General features: G+C 38.9%; 1 protein-coding gene and 1 non-coding gene across 5 annotated transcripts in view; one reads left to right on the top strand and one right to left on the bottom strand.

The window, feature by feature from the left end:
* Nucleotides 1–20,097, top strand: part of NAA35 (N-alpha-acetyltransferase 35, NatC auxiliary subunit) — an 84,732-nt gene that overhangs the window by 42,862 nt on the left and 21,773 nt on the right. The window lies entirely within an intron of this gene.
* Nucleotides 15,197–15,268, bottom strand: TRNAG-ACC. The gene has a single exon. It is a non-coding gene; the product is annotated as a tRNA-Gly (tRNA).

The following is a 20,097-nucleotide window of genomic DNA, read 5'->3' as shown; positions in this document are numbered from 1 at the left end:
TGGCATTAATTTTTTTATGGCTGAGTCGTATTCCATTGTATAAATATACCACAACTTCTTTATCCAGTCATCTGTCAGTGGACATTTAGATTGATTCCATGTCTTGGCTATTGTAAGTAGTTCTGCTATGAACATTGGGGTGCATGTATCTTTTTGAGTTAGAGTTCCTTCCAGATATATGCCTAGGAGTGGGATTGCTGGATCATAGGGTGACTCTAATTTTAGTCTTTTAAGGAATCTCCATACTGTTTTCAATAATGGCTGCACCAAACTACATTCCCACCAGCAGTGTAGGAGGGTTCCCTTTTCTCCACACCCTTTCCAGCATTTATCGTTTTTAATGATGGCCATTCTGACTGGTGTGAGGTGATACTTCATTGTAGTTTTGATTTGCATTTCTCTGATAATTAGCTATATCGAGCATTTATTCATGTGCCTATTGACCATTTACTTATCTTCATTAGAGAATTGCTTGTTTAGGTCTTCAGGCCATTTTTGGATTGGGTTGTTTGCTTTTTGTTATTAAGTTGTATGAGCTATTTATATATTCTGGAAATTAAGCCTTGATAGAATTCTCTTTAATGTAGGAAGAAGAGATTTAGGGAATTGGCAAACGATTTGGAGTTGAATTAAGTGTTAAGTACATATAAACAAAGCAGACACAAAGTGAGACAGTGATTAATTTCAGAACATATATGAAAGTAGATCTTACTTCATAAAAAGTTATCCATGGCCCAGATGTGAATGTAATTTACTTAATCATAATGGTGCTGAACATTGATATTAACCAAAATTCTAATCTAACTGTTTTGGAGATGAGAGGACAAAAGCGTATATATATGCATTTAATTTGTACATGCTTATAGTGCTACTTCATATTTTTTCAGTGTCTCCTTTAACACATGTCATCTCCTTTTGAAGATGGAGGAGTAAGTCAGATCACATGTAAAACTGAAAAAATACGAAGTAAATAGCACTATTAGCTTGTTATTTGGTGATATGGAGGTAAATACCAAAAGAAATAGCTAAGTAGAAGTGGAAGAGATTGTCTCTGGGAAAAGAGTAATAATGAAATTGAGGGGAGAAGGGAGGGCAAAAGGTTGTTTTAGTAAAAACCTTGTTTGGTTATTTGATTCTTGATTGGCATGCATTTATGACTGAGTAAAGAAATTAAAAATTAGTGTGAAGTAAAAGTAGATTAAAATGTAATTTAGAGTTGTGATGATATATTGTCTGATAATATTGTATCTTTAATCTCCTGGGGGCTGAACTTGTTGCTGAAGCAGAAATGCTGCCTCAGCTCAGCTCAGCTGACTTCATTAGCTGGTTTGGCAGTGTGCAGGAGAGGTGGGAGCGGGCTTCCTTTTGAAATCACCACCGTTAGAGAGGCCTATGCCATGATGTGCTAGTGCTGGAAACCTGAGATGAGTTTACTCTTTTAATTAAAACATTTTCTTTTTCCAAAAAGAAAGCATACACCCTCACATATGTGAGGGGTATGTGTAAGCTAAAGGACTTCTGAGTTTTGTATGATACAGTAGATGTCTTTGCTGCCTGCTTCAATTTGCTTTCCAATTGAAAGCTATAAGGAATATGAGAAACGGAATCCTCCCCACTGCTTAAAAAAATAGGAAACTCTTGTAACCTAAAAAGAAGGGCAGCCAAACACTGTAGCAGTAGGACCCAGATGAGGGAAAACATTAAGAATGACTTGCAAAATTTTCTTGGTGTTAACATAAGTAAACCATCAAAAGCACCGTACTCTCCAAAGTGGTTGACATAACTTGCAGGACCAGACCAGGGATTCTTGGGGAATAACAACTAAGAGGGAGGCATACAAGCTGGCCGTGGAACCTTCTTGATTAATATCCTGGAGAGGCAGAGGACGTGGGGCTCTACCAGAAACTACACAAATGTTTTATTTTTGTTACTTATGGAAGAGAGATGAGTTGCTATACATGTTAACAGCTTAGTAACTGGTAATCTTTGTCAGTAAAGGAGATAGAAAAGTAACTTCTCTTGCCTACTTGCACAGGCATATCACATGTGGCTTAAATGCAAGTCAGTGAGGCTTCCTAGTCTAGAGTGCTGTTTTAGCACCTCACCCAAATAACTGGCTCAGAAAGCATTCTTCAAATGATGTAATAATCAAAGAAGAAACTGCACAGTGTTTGCACACAAATATTCCAGGAAAATATTGAACAAAAATAAGAAAAACAAAAGACAGATGAAAACCACAGATCAGAAACATTTTTTCAAGATTTCAAAAAATTTATTAAAAAATAAACTGACCTCTATAAAACAAGAGCACAAAGCAGAAATATTAGGACCAAAGGCAGAAATAATGAATAACAGAGTAGAGGTGAGCAGGCAGAGTTCAGGAAAGGAGAGAAAAATCCTGAAAGTGAAGACAGAATTAAAAATAGCAAAAAGTATGCTAAGCATTGCTGAAAAAGCTGTAAAAGGTGTGGAGATCAGAACTAAGGGAAAAACTAAGCAAAATGGAAGTGAACAAAAATATTTGAAGTATTAGGAAAAAAAGCAAATATGGTTAAATCTGTAGATTTAATTGGAATGCTATAATGTAGTCTAGGAAAAATAGATAAGGAATTATTAATAGTTAGAGATAACCTGGTTAGTTATTTGTGCAGCCTGGCATTATAGTTTTTCACATCAGCATTCAACACAGAAAGTAGTGAAACAGTATCTAAAAGTCCTCAGTTAAAGAACTGTGACCCAATTTTATGTCCATCCAAGCTATCACTTAAGTGACACTCAGACAAGTATTTTTAAATTTGCAAGGACTCAGGAAGTATTTTTCCTATGACTTTCCTGGTGTAGGGGTGCAGATTAGAATTCATGAATAAAATTCAGCTTAGTGGGACATAAATGGAAACGATTTGGCAGAAAGGATAAGCAATGAGCATTAAATCCATTTTGTTACTGAGCTACAGTTAAAACAGCTATGGAAGTTGATTTTACTAAATATAATGTAAGTGTCATGAGCCTTGGCAATATAAAAGTAGTCATATAGTAAAAGTCAAGAGGGAAAGAAGACTGATTTTATATTGCGAGGGTCCATAGATACTGATTAGAGTTGATAAATCTATTTAGAGGTATATTTCAGCATATAAGGGTAACTGATGATGGTTAAGATAAGATAACAGTTCCAATTTGATGAGCAAACAGAGGTGGAAGGAGGTCTTTGACATTACCAGTGTTTTCCATGGGTAAGGAGATTAATAGTTACCTGTCTGAAGATACTGAACTGTAGAGATAGTAATAAGCTTATTGCTATAAAATTAATAAAATAAAACTTCTTAATTATCAGAAAGAAAATATACCAAACAAAGTAAACTCTAGTGAAGGATAAAATCAAAAGCATTACCAAAGGAAGCAGAAGCATATATTTCTATTACATGGGAACAAAACTAAGACTTGCTGCTTGCTCTTAATTCCTTCTGTGCTTGAAGAAAATTCAGTCTTTAGCCATGAAGTAGGACTGCACAAGATGGACATCTGTACTAGGACAGGATGTTGGAGCCTGACCCAACAAGTAGGGGATAGGAGTGGCTTGACACAAGTATTGCAGGGTGCAATAAAATGAGGTATGCCTGTAATAGGAGTGTGAGGACAGCATCTGCAGAGAGTTGGCCTGCAACAAAATTTTAGAGCTGAGTGGCTTGAGGAGGGCGTCGTCACGAATGGGCAGCCTGGCTAGATTTGTTACTCACCAAGCGAGGTGAGGGGGGCACCTACATAGGAAAGCAGTTGGGCTTGGAGTGCCTGAGCCTAAGCAGGGATCAGGAAGGTAACCCCATGGGAACAACTTGGTACTGTGTGTCAGGAGCCTAGGCAGGGTGAGGATAGTGTGTTTATGGGAGAGCAGCCTGGTGTGTGGTTTCAGAGCCTAAAAGCAGGCTTGTGGGCGCTCAGGCAGGGTGAGCTGGGCATACTCCTGTGAATGTGGCCTGGCACGAGGTGCTCGAACCTGAGGTAGATTCATAGAGACAGCTGTGTGCACGGCTGTTGGAGACCATGCAGGGTAAGGAGAGCATCTGTGTATGGAGGTGGCCTGGTGTGGGTTTTCAGATCCTTAGCATGTTGAAAGGTGCCCAGGTGCTGGGTGTCAAATGGCAAATGGAATAAAGAGGGCATCTGTAGAGCTCAGCACAGAATGGTAGAGCATAAGCAGCAAGAAGAGGGTGTTTGAGTAGAAAAGTGGCTCTGAACAGGGAGTTGCAGCCTAGGCAAGTTGAGGAAGGGCATCTATACAGAAAGGGATCCAGGCATGGGGTTTCAGAGCTTAGATGGGGTGAGGGGTCATCTCTGCAAAAGGATGGCCTGGCATGGGGTGTAGGAGCCCAAATGTGGGTCATAGTGGCTTGGCATGTGGGAACCTAAGTAAGGTCAGAGCACATCTGTATGAGGAGGAAGATGTCAGTGATAGGAGATTGTAATAGGCTGAATATAGCCCCAAAGAAATCAAGATCCTAATTCTCAGAATATGTAATTGTTACTTTATTTGGAAAAAGTTCTTTCTAGATGTGATTAAAAGTAAGAATCTTTCTATGAGGAGATAATCTTAGGTTATCTGGGTAGGCCCTAAATATCCTAAATGTCCTCCTTAAAAGAGAGGCAGAGGGAGATTGAACACACACAGAAGAGGAAAAGGTAATGTGATGACAGAGGTAGAAATGGGCATGATGCAGCTGTAAGCCAAGGAATTCCAACATCCTGGAAGAGGCAAGGAACAGATTTTACCTTCGAATCTTCAGGAGTGCAGCCCTGCCAATACCTTAATTTCAGCTAAGTGAAACTGGTGTTAAACTTTGGCCTCCAGAACTGAGAGAGAATAAATGTATGTCACCACATTTGTGGTAATTTGTTACAGCAGTCCTAGAAACTAATACAAATATTGGTTGCATGCTACAGAATTGATCATATACGTAAATGTATTGAGAATTATGCTTTGCCATTTTCTTAGACTTGGGGAGCTAACTTACACTAATTTCTAGAAAGGGAGAAAATGAGATTGAACTCTGTGATATTGGATTAAATTAAAGGTATGGGTATAAGTTCATGGTTTCAAATATATATAGGTCGATATAGAAATAAGTGTACATGTAAATATGCATATATTTGAATGTGAGTGTGCATGTATGTAAACATATTTGTATGTCCTAATAGCAGTGAGCAGACTTAACATCTAGATCTTGCTTCCTAAAGACCATTGTCTACTAAAAGGAACTAGGGATGAGATTGACCAAGGTGGTGATGTAGGAAGCTTCTAAGCTTCCCTTTCTCCCATGGACAAACTGAATGTATAGCTACACCTGGAGCACTTCCCTCTAAAAGAGATTCAGAAACTAGTTGGGTAACTTCTACACATTGAAAGGAAATACCCACATCAAAAGGAGTAGGAAAGACAGACACACTTGTCATAGACCTCACCCCTGACACAGCACTATACAATTGGAAGAGAACCCCCAACTCTCAGGTTCTGTCTGAGGAGTGAAGGCTTTGGACCCTACATCTAGCGTCCCAACTTTGACTCCTTCTGCCGTGATAGGCTTCCAGAACACCAGCTCTCAAAGCCAATGAGGCTTGTGTCTGTGAGACCTGTAGAACGATTGCAACCAAAGGAGCAGTTCATAATGGAAATGCAGTCACTTGCTGTGGCTGTCCACCTCCCACAGGGATCAGCTCAGAGGAAGCAGGCAGAATTGCCCATCTCGCAGTCTTTCTTTGAAAGAGATTTATCTGTATACTTTAAAAGCTGCTAAGGGCCAAGTTTCTAATTTAGTGGGCACTAGGGGCTGGCTGCAATCCTCCCCAGAGACCAAGGAAACCAGAGGACACCTTGTTTGGCTTCTCCCTCCAGCCCACTCCAAATCACCAGTATCTGCCTGGAAAGAACTTGTACATATGTTTGCATCCCAGCTTTTGTGGCTGCTTACAGGAGCATGGGACCCGGATCTCCTGGTTCTGATGACCAAAGGGGCTTCCATTCATTTTTTTTTAACATCTTTTTATTGAGTAATAGTCATTTTACAATGTTGTGTCAAATTCCAGTGTAGAGCACAACCTTTCAGTTATACATGAACATACATATATTCATTGTTACATTTTTTTTTTCGCTGTGAGCTACCACAAGATCTTGTATATATTTCCCTGTGCTATACAGTGTAATCTTGTTTATCTGTTCGACATTTTGAAATCCCAGTCTGTCCCTTCCCGCCCCCCACCCCTTGGCAACCACAAGTCTGTACTCTATGTCCATGAGTCTGTTTCCATTTTGTGTTTATTTTTTTTTTTTTTTTTAGATACCACATATGAGTGATCGCATATGGTATTTTTCTTTCTCTTTCTGGCTTACTTCACTTAGAATGACATTCTCCAGGAACATCCATGTTGCTGCAAATGGCGTTATGTTGTCGGTTTTTATGGCTGAGTAGTATTCCATTGTATAAATATACCACATCTTCTTTATCCAGTCATCTGTTGATGGACATTTAGGCTGTTTCCGTGTCTTGGCTATTGTAAATAGTGCTGCTATGAACATTGGGGTGCAGGTATCATTTTGAAGTAGGGTTCCTTCTGGATACATGTCCAGGAGTGGGATTCCTGGGTCATATGGTAAGTCTATTCCTAGTCTTTTGAGGAATCTCCATACTGTTTTCCACAGTGGCTGCACCAAACTGCATTCCCACCAGCAGTGTAGGAGGGTTCCCTTTTCTCCACAGCCTCTGCAGCATTTGTCATTTGTGGACTTTTGAATGATGGCCATTCTGACTGGTGTGAGGTGATAACCTCATTGTAGTTTTGATTTGCATTTCTCTGGTAATTAGTGATATTGAGCATTTTTTCATGTACCTATTGATCATTTGTATTTCTTCCTTGGAGAATTGCTTATTTAGGTCTTTTGCCCGTTTTTGGATTGGGTTTTGTTTTTGGTTTTGTTTTTGTTTTTGTTTTCTTTTTAAGTTGTATGAGCTGCTTATATATTCTGGAGATCAAGCCTTTGTTGGTTTCATTTGCAAAAATTTTCTCCCATTCCGTAGGTTGTCTTTTTGTTTTATTTATGGTTTCCTTTGCTGTCCAGAAGCTTGGAGGTTTAATTAGGTCCCATTTGTTTATTCTTGCTTTTATTTCTGTTGCTTGGATAGACTGCCCTAGGAGAACATTTTTGAGATGTATGTGAGATAATATTTTGCCGATGTTTCCTTCTAAGAGGTTTATTGTATCTTGTCTTATGTTTAAGTCTTAGATCCATTTTGAGTTTATTTTTGTGTATGGTGTAAGGGAGTGTTCTAGCTTCACTGATTTACGTGCTGCTTTCCAGTTTTCCCAGTGCCATTTGCTGAAGAGACTTGTCTTTATTCCATTGTATATTCTTGCCTCCTTTGTCAAAGATTAGTTGACCCAAAGTTTGTGGGTTCATTTCTGGGCTCTCTGTTCTGTTCTGTTGGTCTATATGTCTGTTTTTGTACCAGTACCATGCTGTCTTGATGACTGTAGCTCTGTAGTATTGTCTGAAGTCTGGGAGAGTTATTCCTCCAGCCTCTTTCTTTCTCTTCAGTAATGCTTTGGCAATTCTAGGTCTTCTGTGGTTGCATATAAATTTTATTATGATTTGTTCTAGTTCTGTGAAATATGTCCTGGGTAATTTGATAGGGATTGCATTAAATCTGTAGATTGCCTTGGACAGTGTGACCATTTTAACAGTATTGATTCTTCCAATCCAGGAGTATGGGATATCTTTCCATTTTTTAAAGTCTTCTTTAATTTCCATCATCAGTGGTTTATAGTTTTCTGTGTATAATTCTTTCACCTCCTTGGTTAGATTTATTCCTAGGTTTTTTATTACTTTGGGTGCTGTTTTAAAGGGGATTGTTTCTTTACTTTTTCTGTTGATTCATCATTAGTGTAAAGAAATGCAACTGATTTTTGAACATCAATCTTGTAACCTGCTACCTTGCTGAATTCTTCGATCAGCTCTAGTGCTTTTTGTGTGGACCTTTTAGGGTTTTCTTTATATAGTAACATGTCATTGGCATATAGTGACACTTTTACCTCTTCTTTTCCAATTTGGATCCCTTTTATTTCTCTCTCTTGCCCGATTGCTGTGGCTAGGACTTCCAAGACTGTGTTGAATAGGAGTGGTGATAGTGGGCATCCTTATCTTGTCCCAGATTTTAGTGGGAAGCTTTTGAGTTTTTCACCATTGAGTACTATGCTGGCTGTAGGTTTGTCATATATAGCTTTTATTATGTTGAGATATGTTCCTTCTATACCCACTTTGGTGAGAGTTTTTTATCATAAATGGGTGTTGAATTTTATCAAATGCTTTTTCTGCATCTATTGAGATGATCATGTGGTTTTTGGCCTTTCTCTTGTTGATGTGATGTATTACATTGATTGATTTGCATATGTTGAACCACCCTTGTGTCTCTGGGATGAACCCCACTTGATCATGATGTATAATCTTTTTTATGTGCTGTTGAATTCTATTTGCTAGTATTTTGGTGAGGATTTTGGCATCTATGTTCATCAGTGATATTGGCCTATAATTCTCTTTTTTGGTAGTGTCTTTGCCTGGTTTTGGTATCAGGGTGATGGTGGCTTCATACAATGAGTTTGGGAGTATTCGCTCCTTTGCAGTCTTCTGGAAGAGTTTGAGAAGGACTGGTATGAGTTCTTCTTCATATGTTTGGTAGAATTCCCCGGTGAAGCCATCCAGTCCTGGACTTCTATTTGTAGGGAGGTTTTTTTTTATTGCTAATTCGATTTCATTTCTAGTGATTGGTTTGTTCAAGTGGTCAGTTTCTTCTTGGTTCAGTCTTGGTGGACAGTATGTTTCCAGAAACTTGTCCATTTCCTCTAGGTTATCGATTTTGGTTCCATATAGTCTTTCATAATATTCTTGTATGATATTCTGTATTTGTATTTTATTTGTTGTAATTTCTCCATTTTCCTTTCTTGTTTTGCTAATTTGTGCTCTCTCTTTTTTCTTCTTTGTGAGTTTGGCCAGAGGTTTGTCAGTTTTATTTACTCTTTCAAGAAACCAGCTTTTGGTTTGATTGATTTTTTCTATTTTTTTTTAATCTCTATTTTATTTATTTCCTCCCTGATCTTTATTATTTCCTTCCTTCTGCTGCCTTTTGGGGTTTTTTGCTCTTCTTTTTCTAGTTCTTTTAGCTGGTGGGTTAGATTGTTTATTTGAGATTGTTCTTTTCTGAGGAAGCCCTGTATCGCTATAAACTTCCCTCTTAGCACTGGCTTTGCTGTATCCCATAAATTTTATGTGGTTGTGTTTTCGTTTTCATTTGTCTCAAGGTATTTTTTAATTGCAATTTTGATTTCCTTATTGACCCATTGGTTTTTTAATACCATGTTGTTTAATCTCCATGCTTTCCTTTTCTCCTCCTTTGTTTCTCTGTAGTTGATTTCTAGTTTGTGGTCAGTAAAGATGCTTGAGATAATTTCTATCTTCTTAAGATTGTTGAGGCTTCTTTTGTGCCCAAGTACATGATCAATCCTAGAAAATGTTCCATGTGCACTTGAAAACAATGTATATCCTATTTTGGGGGGCTGTAATGCTATGAAAATATCCACCAAATCTAATTTTTCTATTGTATCATTTAATTTCTCTGTTGCCTTATTTATTTTCTGTCTGGAAGATCTGTCTAGTGCTGTTAATGCGGTGTTAAAATCTCTGACAGTTGTATTGCATTCCCATCAATTTCCTCCTTTATCTCTGTTAGTAATTGTTTTATGTACTTAGCTGCTCCTATATTGGGTGCATATATATTAATGAGTGTAATATCCTCATCTTGTATCACTCCTTTAATCATTATAAAATGTCCTTCTTTATCTTTCTTTATGGCCTTTGTTTTAAAGTCTGTTTTGTCTGAAATCAGTACTGCAACACCTGCTTTTTTGGCTTTTCCATTTGCATGGAATATCCTTTTCCATCCTCTGACTCTCAATCTATATGTGTCCTTCTCCCTAAAGTGGGTCTCTTGTATGCAGCATATTGAAGGTTCTTGCTTTATTATCCAGTCTGCCACTCTACATCTTTTGACTGGAGCATTTAGTCCATTAACATTTACAGTAATTAATGATAGAGGTGTGTTGATTACCATTTTGAACTTATTTTTGCAGTTTATTTGGTATTTCCTCTTTGTTCCTTTCTTCTTCCTTTTGTGGTTTGGTAATTTTCCTTTGTATTATGTTGGATTTTATTTAGTTTCTGTGACTCACTTGTAAGTTTTTGGCTTGTGGTTACCCTTTTTTGTAAGTCTATTAACCCATTACTATAACTGTTTCTACTAAACAGATAGTAATATAATCTCAAACCCATCCTACCGAGAACAAAAAATTTAAAAAAGAAAAGAAAAAAAATTCTCTATATCTCCTTGCTTCCCTCTCCCACTTTTAATGATTTAGATGTCTTCTTTTACAATTTTGTGTTTATTCTGTTTGTAATTCATGGTAGTTATCACCTTTCCAGTTACGAGTTTCTCATTTTTGTAGCATCCTGCTTCTTTTCTATTTAGAGTAGACCTGTCAGTATTTCTTTTAGCATGGGTTTAGTGTTGCTGAACTCTTTTAGTTTTCGCTTGTCTGTGAAGTTCTTTCTCTCTCCTTCTATTCTGAAGGATACCCTTGCTGGATAGAGTATCCTAGGCTGCATCTTTTTTTCATTCAGGACTTTGAATATATCTTGCCACTCCCTTCTGGCCTGTTTGTGTAGAAAAATCAGCTGAGAGCCTTAGAGGGGGTTCCCTTGTAACTCACTCTTTGTTTTTCTCTTGCTGCCTTTGGGATCATTTATCCTTGGCTCTGGCCATCTTGATTATGATATATCTTGGTGTGAGTCTATTTGGGTTTTTTCCTGTTTGGGACCCTCTGAGCCTTCTGTACTTAGATATCTGATTCCTTCTTTAGGTTTGGGAAGTTTTCAGTCATGATTTCTTCAAATACCTTTTCAATCCCCTTTGTTCTTTCTTCCCCTTCTGGAACCCCTATTGTGTGTAGATTGGCACACTTTATATTATCCCATAGGCCCCTTATATTGTTTTCATTATTTTTTATTTGTTTTTCTCTCAGCTCTTCTGATTGGGTGCTTTCTGTTGTCCTGTCTTCTAGGTCACTTATTTGTTCCTCTGCATTATCTAGCCTGCTTTGTACAGCCTTTAGATCAGTTCTCATTTCAGCCAATGAGTTTACCAATTCTACTTGGTTCCTTATAGCTTCAGTTTCATTTTTGACTTATTTTATATCTCTAAACACTATTTCTTTTAGTTCCTTTCTTTTATTTTGATCGCTCCTTTTTTGAAATCTTCATCTAGTAGGCCATCAATGTCTATTTCCTTGATCGTGCTTTCAGGGGGTTTCTCTTGATCTTTTAATTGGGAGTCGTTCCTCTGCTTCGTATTGCTCATATCTTTCTGGCACTGTGGCTTAAGGAGTATTAGTTATCTATTGTGGTCCTTAAGGAGTTTATTTATTTATCTATTTAAAGCCTATGCAGGAATAAAACTTAAAAAAGAGAATTTTAAAAGAATGGAGAAAAAAAGATTTGAAAACAGTGTATAACCAATAATTGAAGAGCAAGTTGAAGCAGGATAGCAATCGAGTTGAGACATGTTTTAAAAACCTAAAAAGAGAAAAAAAATCAGAAAACAATATTTGAAACCTGTGTATAATCAATAACAGGAGATCAAAACCAAGAGAATTAAAAATGAAATGAGGTGGATTTTAAAAATAATAATAATAAAAAGATTTTTTTAAAAATTTTAAAGGGATTAAAACTGTAGACATATACAATTGTTTAAAAAGTAAAAATTAAAAAGGTAATAGAAAATAGAACAGATATAAAAAAGATTTAAAAAAAAAAAAAAGGATGTGTTCTCTTGAAGACTGTGTGCTGTTAATGATTTTGAGAGGTCTTTCTGTGTTCGGCCTGTTTCGCAAACTCAGTTTGCTGCTTCCAGAGGCCCTCCGTTGGCGCCCTCGTCTGTGCTGCTCCCAGTGCCTGTCGGTAAGCATATCATGCTCCCTCACAACGCTGGGTCAGGTGCTGCTCTCCTTCACTGTGGACGGGCGGGACACTCCCCATCCTGATGCCACAGTCAGATGTTGCAGACTGGCCCGGTAGGCGGGCGGATTGCATTCCCTCCCAGCACCACGGTCAGGTGCTGCGTTCCTACCAGGAAGGCGGGTGGCTGCCTGCCCTTCCCCAGCGCCAGTCGCTTCGCTGCTCTGTGCAGCTGCTGGCTCCGCCTTGGGTCAGCGCTCTATAGGCGGGCTCAGGGAAGACCACGGAACAGCCCTGCCCCTGCTCCATTCCAAAACTCAGCTATTTGTTTGTCTTGGCGGCGTGAGTTCTCTGAGGTGCCAGGGCAGAAAAATCCTATCTACCTCAGGCTGTAAACAAGTCTCAGTCCTGCCTGGGAGGTTGTGGAGCCCCTGGTGCGGATTCAGGTCTCAGCCCTGCCCCCGCCCGGGGGCTGCGCACAGGAGGATATGGCGGCTGTGGCTGCTCCTCACCTCTCTTCTCATGAGAAGCGCCAGTAATGGCGCTGCAGGTCTGAGGAGACAAAGGCTACAGCGCCCCTCCCCCCCCAGGCCACACCCACAGTGTTGCTTTGCTTTTTTCGTAATTTGTGGGGGGACTGAGGTTGTTCTGCTCTGTATCCCCTCCCAGCCACATCGCACAGCACCCTGCAGTCCCCCGGGGCTGCCTCAGTGCCGCTGCCCCAGTCCTCCGCCCGGCTCAGGCAGCCTGTCCCGGCCCCCAGCTGCCGGCTCACATCTCAGGCTGGGTGTCACAGGGGCCCTCTGTGCCTGTTTAACTTAGTTCTGTCGATCAAGGGGTGCTCTTGCAGCTCTGAGCCTCGGAGGCGCCCCCTCCGTCCTGCTGGCCTCTCCTTTGGAGAGGGGAAGACCCAGCAGTCAAGCGCTGTTCCTCCTTTGCTGGTCCTTCCCCGCGGGACTGGTCCCGCACCGTTTTGCTTTTTTCTTCTTTTTTCCTTTTCTCCTACCAAATTCGTGGCATCTTTGTTTTTTGAAGAAGGCGATGTTCTTTCAGAGTTCAGCCGGTGCGCTGGTTGCCTGGGTGAGTCCATGGATGTGAGTTTTCGTGTATTTGTGGGAGAAGGGGAGCTATGAGTGCCCTTCTACTCGGCCATCTTGGCTCCTCCTCCCAGGGGCTTCCATTCATGAGTCCTAAAAGACTCATGTTGCAAAGAATCAATCCTTAACTGGCTCTACTCCCCAGGGCTCAGCACAGGGAGCATGCAGAATCACTCATTTCCCATTCTTTCCCTGAAATAGGTTTATCTCCATACTTCAAAAGCTGCTGCCTGACAGCCAAGCTTCTAAGTTAGAAGACATCTAGGGGCTGCCTGAGATCGTCCCCAGAGACCAGAGAAGCCAGCAGGCATCTCTCCCACCTCCCTTTAGCCCACTCCAATAATAAAACCCATTTGACAGTGTCTCCCAAGAAGGAGCTTATACACACATCTGGTGCCCAAGATTTTGTAGCTGCCACCTGGGGGGATGGCCCCCAGATCACTGGGCAATAATAGCCAGTGGGGCATGTATTCAAGAGTCTCACAGGGCTGTATCAAACAAATAGTTACTAATGGTTGTAGAGCACTCTTCCCCATGGCTGTATACCCAGGCCCAGCAAAGAAGGGTTAGGCAAAAACAACCTTCTCCCAGTTTCTCCTTAGAAAGGATTTAACTACATAACTTCCCCAGCTGCTGCCTGAAGGTCCAGCTTCTAATTAGCTTGCATCTAGGTACTGATTGTGGTCCTTTCCTTGGGGACACTGATGGGTCTTGGCACACTCTCAACTACTCGGAGCCACTGAGAGTAGAGGAGGCTTGGATGGTCACAAAACTTTGAGAGCCAACTATGAACTTGTGCTGGGCTGAGTGACCAAGTTTATCTCTTATATGACAAAATTCATCTCCTACATGAGATCCCTCTGTCAAGACTGGAAGATGTTTTATCTAATTCCCAGAACCAACACAGAGAGTCAAGGAAAACAGAAACAGAAGTATGTTCCAAACAAAAGAATAAGGTAAATATTCCGAAACAGATCTTAATGATATGGATGTAAGTGGTTTGCCTGATTGAAAGTTCAAAACAACAGTCTTAAAGGTGGTCACTGAGGTCAAGAAGAAATGCATGAACAAAGTGAGAATTTCAACAAGGAGGCAGTAAATTTCAAAAAGTACAGAAGAGAAATCACAGAGCTGAAGGATTCAGAAATGAACTGAAAGATTAAATAGGTTAAACAGCGGACTAGATCAGTGGAAGAAAGGGTCAGCGGACTTGAAGACAGGGCAGTGAAATTCATCCAGGGTAGGGGAGAAAAAGAGTAGTGATAGATCGTGGGATTTGTGGGATACCATCAAGCAGACCAGGATACACATGATAGGGATTCCAAAAGGGGAAGAGAGAGGAATGGGGCAGTAAGCTTATTCAAAGAAATAATGGCTGAAAACTTCCCTAACCTGGGGAAAGAAACAGACATCCACATTCAGGAGGCTTGGAGATTTTGAAATAAGTTGAATCCTAAGAGACCCACACTCAGACACATTATAATTAAATTGTCAAAAGTTAAAGACAAGGAATCTTAAAAGCGGCAAAAGAAAAGCAACTTGTTATATCCAAGGTAACACCCTTAAGACTGTCAGTAGATAGTTTAGCAAAAACTGTGCAGGCCAGAAGGGAAGGGGGATCATATATTAAAAGTGCTGAGGGAGAACAAAACAAAACAAAACAAAACAACTGCTAACCAAGGATATCCAGCAAAGTTGTCTTTAAGAATAAGGAGGAGAGAAAAAATTTCCAGACGAAAGCTGAAGGAGTTCACCACCACTAGACAACCTCACAAGAAATGTTCAAGGAGTTCTTTAAGCTGAAACAAAAGGACACTCATTACTAGTAGGAAAACATGAGAGTATAAAACTCACTGGTAAAGGTGAATATAGTTAAATTCATAATATTCTAATATTGTAATGGTAGATAAATCACATATCTCTGGTATGAAGGTTACAAGACAAAAGGTGTTAAAAATAAACTATACAATCATTTGTTAGTGGATATGCAACTATATATTGCAAATTGTGAAGTCACAAATATCTTTTCTCTCTCTCCCTCTTTTTTTTTTAATGGAGGTACTGGGGATTGAACCCAGGACCTTGTGCATGGTAAGCATGTGCTCTACCCCTGAGCTATACCACCCTTCCCCCAAAATTATGAAGTCAAAACCGTAAAATATCAGGGTGGGGGGGCAGCTTTGAAGTTATTATCAGCTTCAGATAGACTGTTTTAAATATGTTTTATGCAAGGACCATAGTAACCACAAAGCAAAAACCTTTAGTAGATACGCAAAAGGTAAAAAGAAAAGGAGGCATACCACTAGAGAAAATCATCAAATAACAAAGGAAAAGAGCAAGAGAAGGAAGAGCAGAACAATGGAATTGCAAAACAACCAGAAAACAATTAACAAACTGGAGATGGCAAGTCCATACCTATGTAAGTGGGCCAAGCTTTCCAATCAAAAGACATAAAGTGGTTTGTCAATTTTATCTTTTCAGAAACTTAGTTCTTAGTTTTGTTGATCTTTTCTATTATTTTTCTCTCATTTATTTCTACTCTGATCTTCATTTCCTTCCTTCTGGTAACTTGTGCTTAATTTGTTCTTTTTATGGTTCCTTGAGGTGTAAAGTTAGATTGTTATTTGAGATCTTCTGCTTTCCTAATTATGCGTTTATCGCTATAAACTTCCGTCTCAGACCTGCACTTGCAGCATCCTGTAGCTTTTTGTATGTTTTTTTCATGTTCATTTGTTTCAGGATTTCAAAAAAAAACTCTCCTTTGTTTTCTTCATTAACCCATTGGTGTTCAGGAATATGTTGTTTGGTTTCCACATATTTATAGATTTTCCAGCTTTCCTCTTATTGATTGCTAGTTTTATAACATTGTGGTCAGAAAGGATAGTTGGTATGATTTCTGTCTTAAATTTGTTAAGACTTGTTTCGTGTTCTATCATATGATCTGTTGTGGAGAATATTCACTGTGTTTGAGAATGTTGCTCTTGGATGAAACATTCCATGTATGTCTGTTAGGTCCATCTGGTGTAACGTGTCGTTTAACTCCAGTGTTTTCTTACTGATTTTTTGTGTAGATGACCTATCCATTGTTAAAAATGAGATACTGAATTCTTCCAGTGTTATTGGAGAAACTTGTAGTAGTGGTTCGTTCTCAAGAGATTAACTGGGGGTCACAAGTGAGCAGAAGATTTGCTTTGCATCGTGTATAACCTTTTGTTGCATTTGAAACTTTTTCAAACTGTTGCATGGATACCTATTCAAAACTACACACCAAAAGAAAAAAAACTTCAAAATATGTAGATGTGCATATAACATTACTTTTATGCATATTGTGTTGCTTATATAACTTACTGTGACCAGTGATTATCATAGAATATTCATTAAGGCCATGTTTTTTGAGGCTTTAACAGTTGTGTTTCAAGGCCTTTTTATAACTTTTTTTTATTGTATTGATGTATTTATAACATGAAGTTTGCCATTTTAACTGTTTTTAAATGTATAATTCGGTGGCATCAAGTACATTCACATTGTTGTGCAGCTGTCACCACTGCCCATATCCAGAACTTTTCGTCTTCCCAAATTCCACCTCCATACTCATTACACAGTAACGCCCCATTTCACCCTCCTCCAGGCCCCGGGCAACCGCCATTCTGCTTTCTTTCTCTAAGTTTCACTATTCTAGGTACCGTACAAAGGCAGGATCATACAATATTTGTCCTTTTGTGTCTGACTTACTTCAGGTAGTGTAACGTTACTACATTTTATAAAAGAAATCAAGTAGCCATAAGAAGTGCAGTTTAACATAACAAAACCTCAGCAGCTTCTGCATTGTTTTCTAGAATTCCCTCCAACTTCAGGGCATCTAAAGTTTATTATTTCAGTAAGTCTGACTGTAAATTGCCTCTATGACTTGGGAGAGACATGTTGCGTTAAGATGATATAATGTCTCTGTCTTTTGACTTATACATTTCCAGACCTTAGTTTTGGCATTTAATTAATTTTAGAGTAACTTTGTTAAGTTAAATCAAAGCACGTTATTATAAATCTCTTACCCGTGGACCTTGTGCTGCTTGTAATACTCTCCTTCTGATCATGAGGGCAGGTTACCTACCAAGCAGTATAGTAACTGAAACACTCATAAACCAGTGTGCCATAATGTTTTGAAAATAGTAATTGTACTTTATTATTTTATTCTTAAAAGAGTGCTAATGTGAAGAGAAGATCATCTTGTTATGTACTGAAAAGCATCTATGTATTATGAAGTATGTTAACTGGAAGACCAAGATGGTTTTTGTACACATACAGACGTGTAAAATCAGAAGAGAGTCTAGAAGTTGTCTTGCCTGATCTGTATCCAGTTTAATTCAGGAAATCTTTACTGAGCACAGCACGCAGTGGTTAGTGATGTGAATTATCTTTTCTGGGCTTAAATCATTTAGTAGGTGCTTCAATGTAAGACAGATGAGTATAAGACAGTCTGAGATACATTGTGTGATAGAGATTCCGTGGGAAAATGTTAGGGCAGTTTATTCTGGGGGGAGTGGATATGGGAAGGCTTCCTTTAACACTTTGTGACTTATGTTGCCATGAAATCAAATACAAACTCCTGCCTGGCTTTTATCCCCTCTCCTGCTTAACTCTTACATATGTTGAATAACGGCTTTGATCTCTTGTTATGTCTCAGTTCCTATGCACTTTTCTAGTTGGGCAAGTTACCATCTCTGGTATAGGATGGTTACAAAGTCCTTATGCATGAGATTCAACAACAGCTGAGACTTAAAAATAGCTACTAGGAACCACTTTAATTATTAACCATTAACAAGGACTATTCCAGAAAAATGTAGGTGGAAAATTTAAGTGTGTGCAAAGAATAGAGCATACAGATAACTTCTAACTTTATGCGTAGGGATTTTGTCCCCATTCTATTTATATGCATCTATTTTTACTTCCTGAAATCAGAGAAGTTATGACTTGGAAAATTGCAGCTCCCTAAGGGAAAAGGAAAAGCAGCCATGTTATCTGAGCTCTGAGCCTTTGATATGCTTGGAATGCTTTGTCTTAATATTTTGTCCTTTGACTAACTTATCATTTAGGTCTTTTCTTAGACTTCTGTGAAGTCTTTCATCTAATTTTTACATGGGTTAGATGCTCCTGTTACATCCTGAGCTTATCCTCACTGAATTATAGTTGCTTCTGGTGTTCATCTAGACCAGTGTTTCTCACCGGGGGCTCCCCAGGGACATTTAGCAGTGTCTTTATCCATTTCACGGCTAGGAGGTTGCTCCTGGCACGTAGTGGATAGAGGTCAGGGATGCTGCTAAACCTCAGCTGTGAGGACGGCTGAGTTAGTTTCAAAAGTTAATGTTTCATATTGAACTTTTTAGTCTGTATAAAATTGTGTACAGAATACATTGTGTTTGTTAACCATTTCCCATTAATAGTTGCTTCTTTTCATGGTAATATAAATTTCCGTGAGTGGCCATTATCTATCTTCTACTGTGGTTTAAAGCCTAAAAATAGGTGTATTAAGAATTAAAGGGTGGGAGGGAAGATACAGCCCAGTGGTAGAGTGCCTGCTTAGCATGCACAAGGTCCTGGGTCCAATCCCCAGTACCTCCATTAAAAAATAAATAACTGTGTAAATATATAAACCTCATTATCCCACCCCCCAAAAAATTAAAGAATATTACTAGGAATAATTTTAGATGCATGTTAGAATGCTTTGAGAGAAAATAAGTGTAATGTACTATTTAAATATCTGGATTCTGTGTATTTATCATTAAAGCCCATAATGTATTCATGTTCATGTGGTAACGAAGCTGGTACTACTGTTACCTTAGTTCTAAATGTAGTATTGTGAATCAGAAATTCAAACTGGGATAGTGATGGCAGTCTTTCATTTTATTTTGAGCGTGCATATTTTGTCATTCAGCAAACGTGTGTCCAGTGCCTGTTAATGAACCTGGCATTTGGTGTTAGGGATCCAAGCATGGTTTTGCTTTCAAGAGAACTCAGAGACAGGGACAAGATGATGTAATCCCACTTAGACAGTGTAATAGTGTATATAGAAAGTACTGGGGAGGGGGACCGAGGATGAGAGAGAAGTCAAGCTTGTACCATGTCTCCCAGGCTAAGAACAGGGGGGTATGTTTTACAGGTGGAGAAATAGTTTGTGTATAAGTAAAGAGGCATAAAAGGACATGGTATTTGTAGTCACTGTGCTTACTTATGTCTTTCAGTGCTTAGAAAATAGGGAGTATTAAAAAATGGTTTTTTGGAAAAAGGTAAAACCATGACTTACACAGATATAAAGGTGAACATGTGTTAAAGATTTTGTTAAGCTCATTAAGTAACATAACCAGACATGAAACGTTTTAAAACACACTAGTTATATGGGGTAGTGCAATATTGAAATAAATTATAAATGGAAGCAAAACTTTTTCCTATAGAGGAAGTCAGTTGAATCTCTACCAGACAGAACAGAATTTCATGTTTATCAGTTATCCACAATTTCTAGATTTGTAAATAGCTCCTACAGAGTCTGACAGTGCATAGTTTACACTGGAGTATGACACTTTTTTCTATAAAAGTGGCAGGGATATTCAAGTTGAAAAAGACAATTTGGAGCTTTGTACTAGTGTGAAAAGGGAGATCGTCAGAGGACTGAGAATGGGAAAGCGGACCTCACCCTTAGGTCTCTTGTGATAAGTTATATTATTCTGGAAGTACATTTCAGTGCCAAGTGCATTCCAGACTCATGCAGGTGGAGGTGGGGGACTGCTGTCTGCTGTTTTACATCACTATGTAGTTGAGTTTGAATTGAGTCTACAGTTCAGTGATTGAAGGAAAGATAAGCCTACACTTATCTTCCCATTTGACCTTTCTTCACAATCTCATGGTTAATAAAAGGCATTGCCCTTTTATTTATCTATCTATTTATTTATTTGAGAGACTATG

This window comes from Camelus ferus, chromosome 4 (genome assembly GCF_009834535.1).
Source record: "Camelus ferus isolate YT-003-E chromosome 4, BCGSAC_Cfer_1.0, whole genome shotgun sequence".
NCBI lineage: Eukaryota > Metazoa > Chordata > Mammalia > Artiodactyla > Camelidae > Camelus > Camelus ferus.
This window is presented reverse-complemented; position numbering and strand designations above follow the sequence as displayed.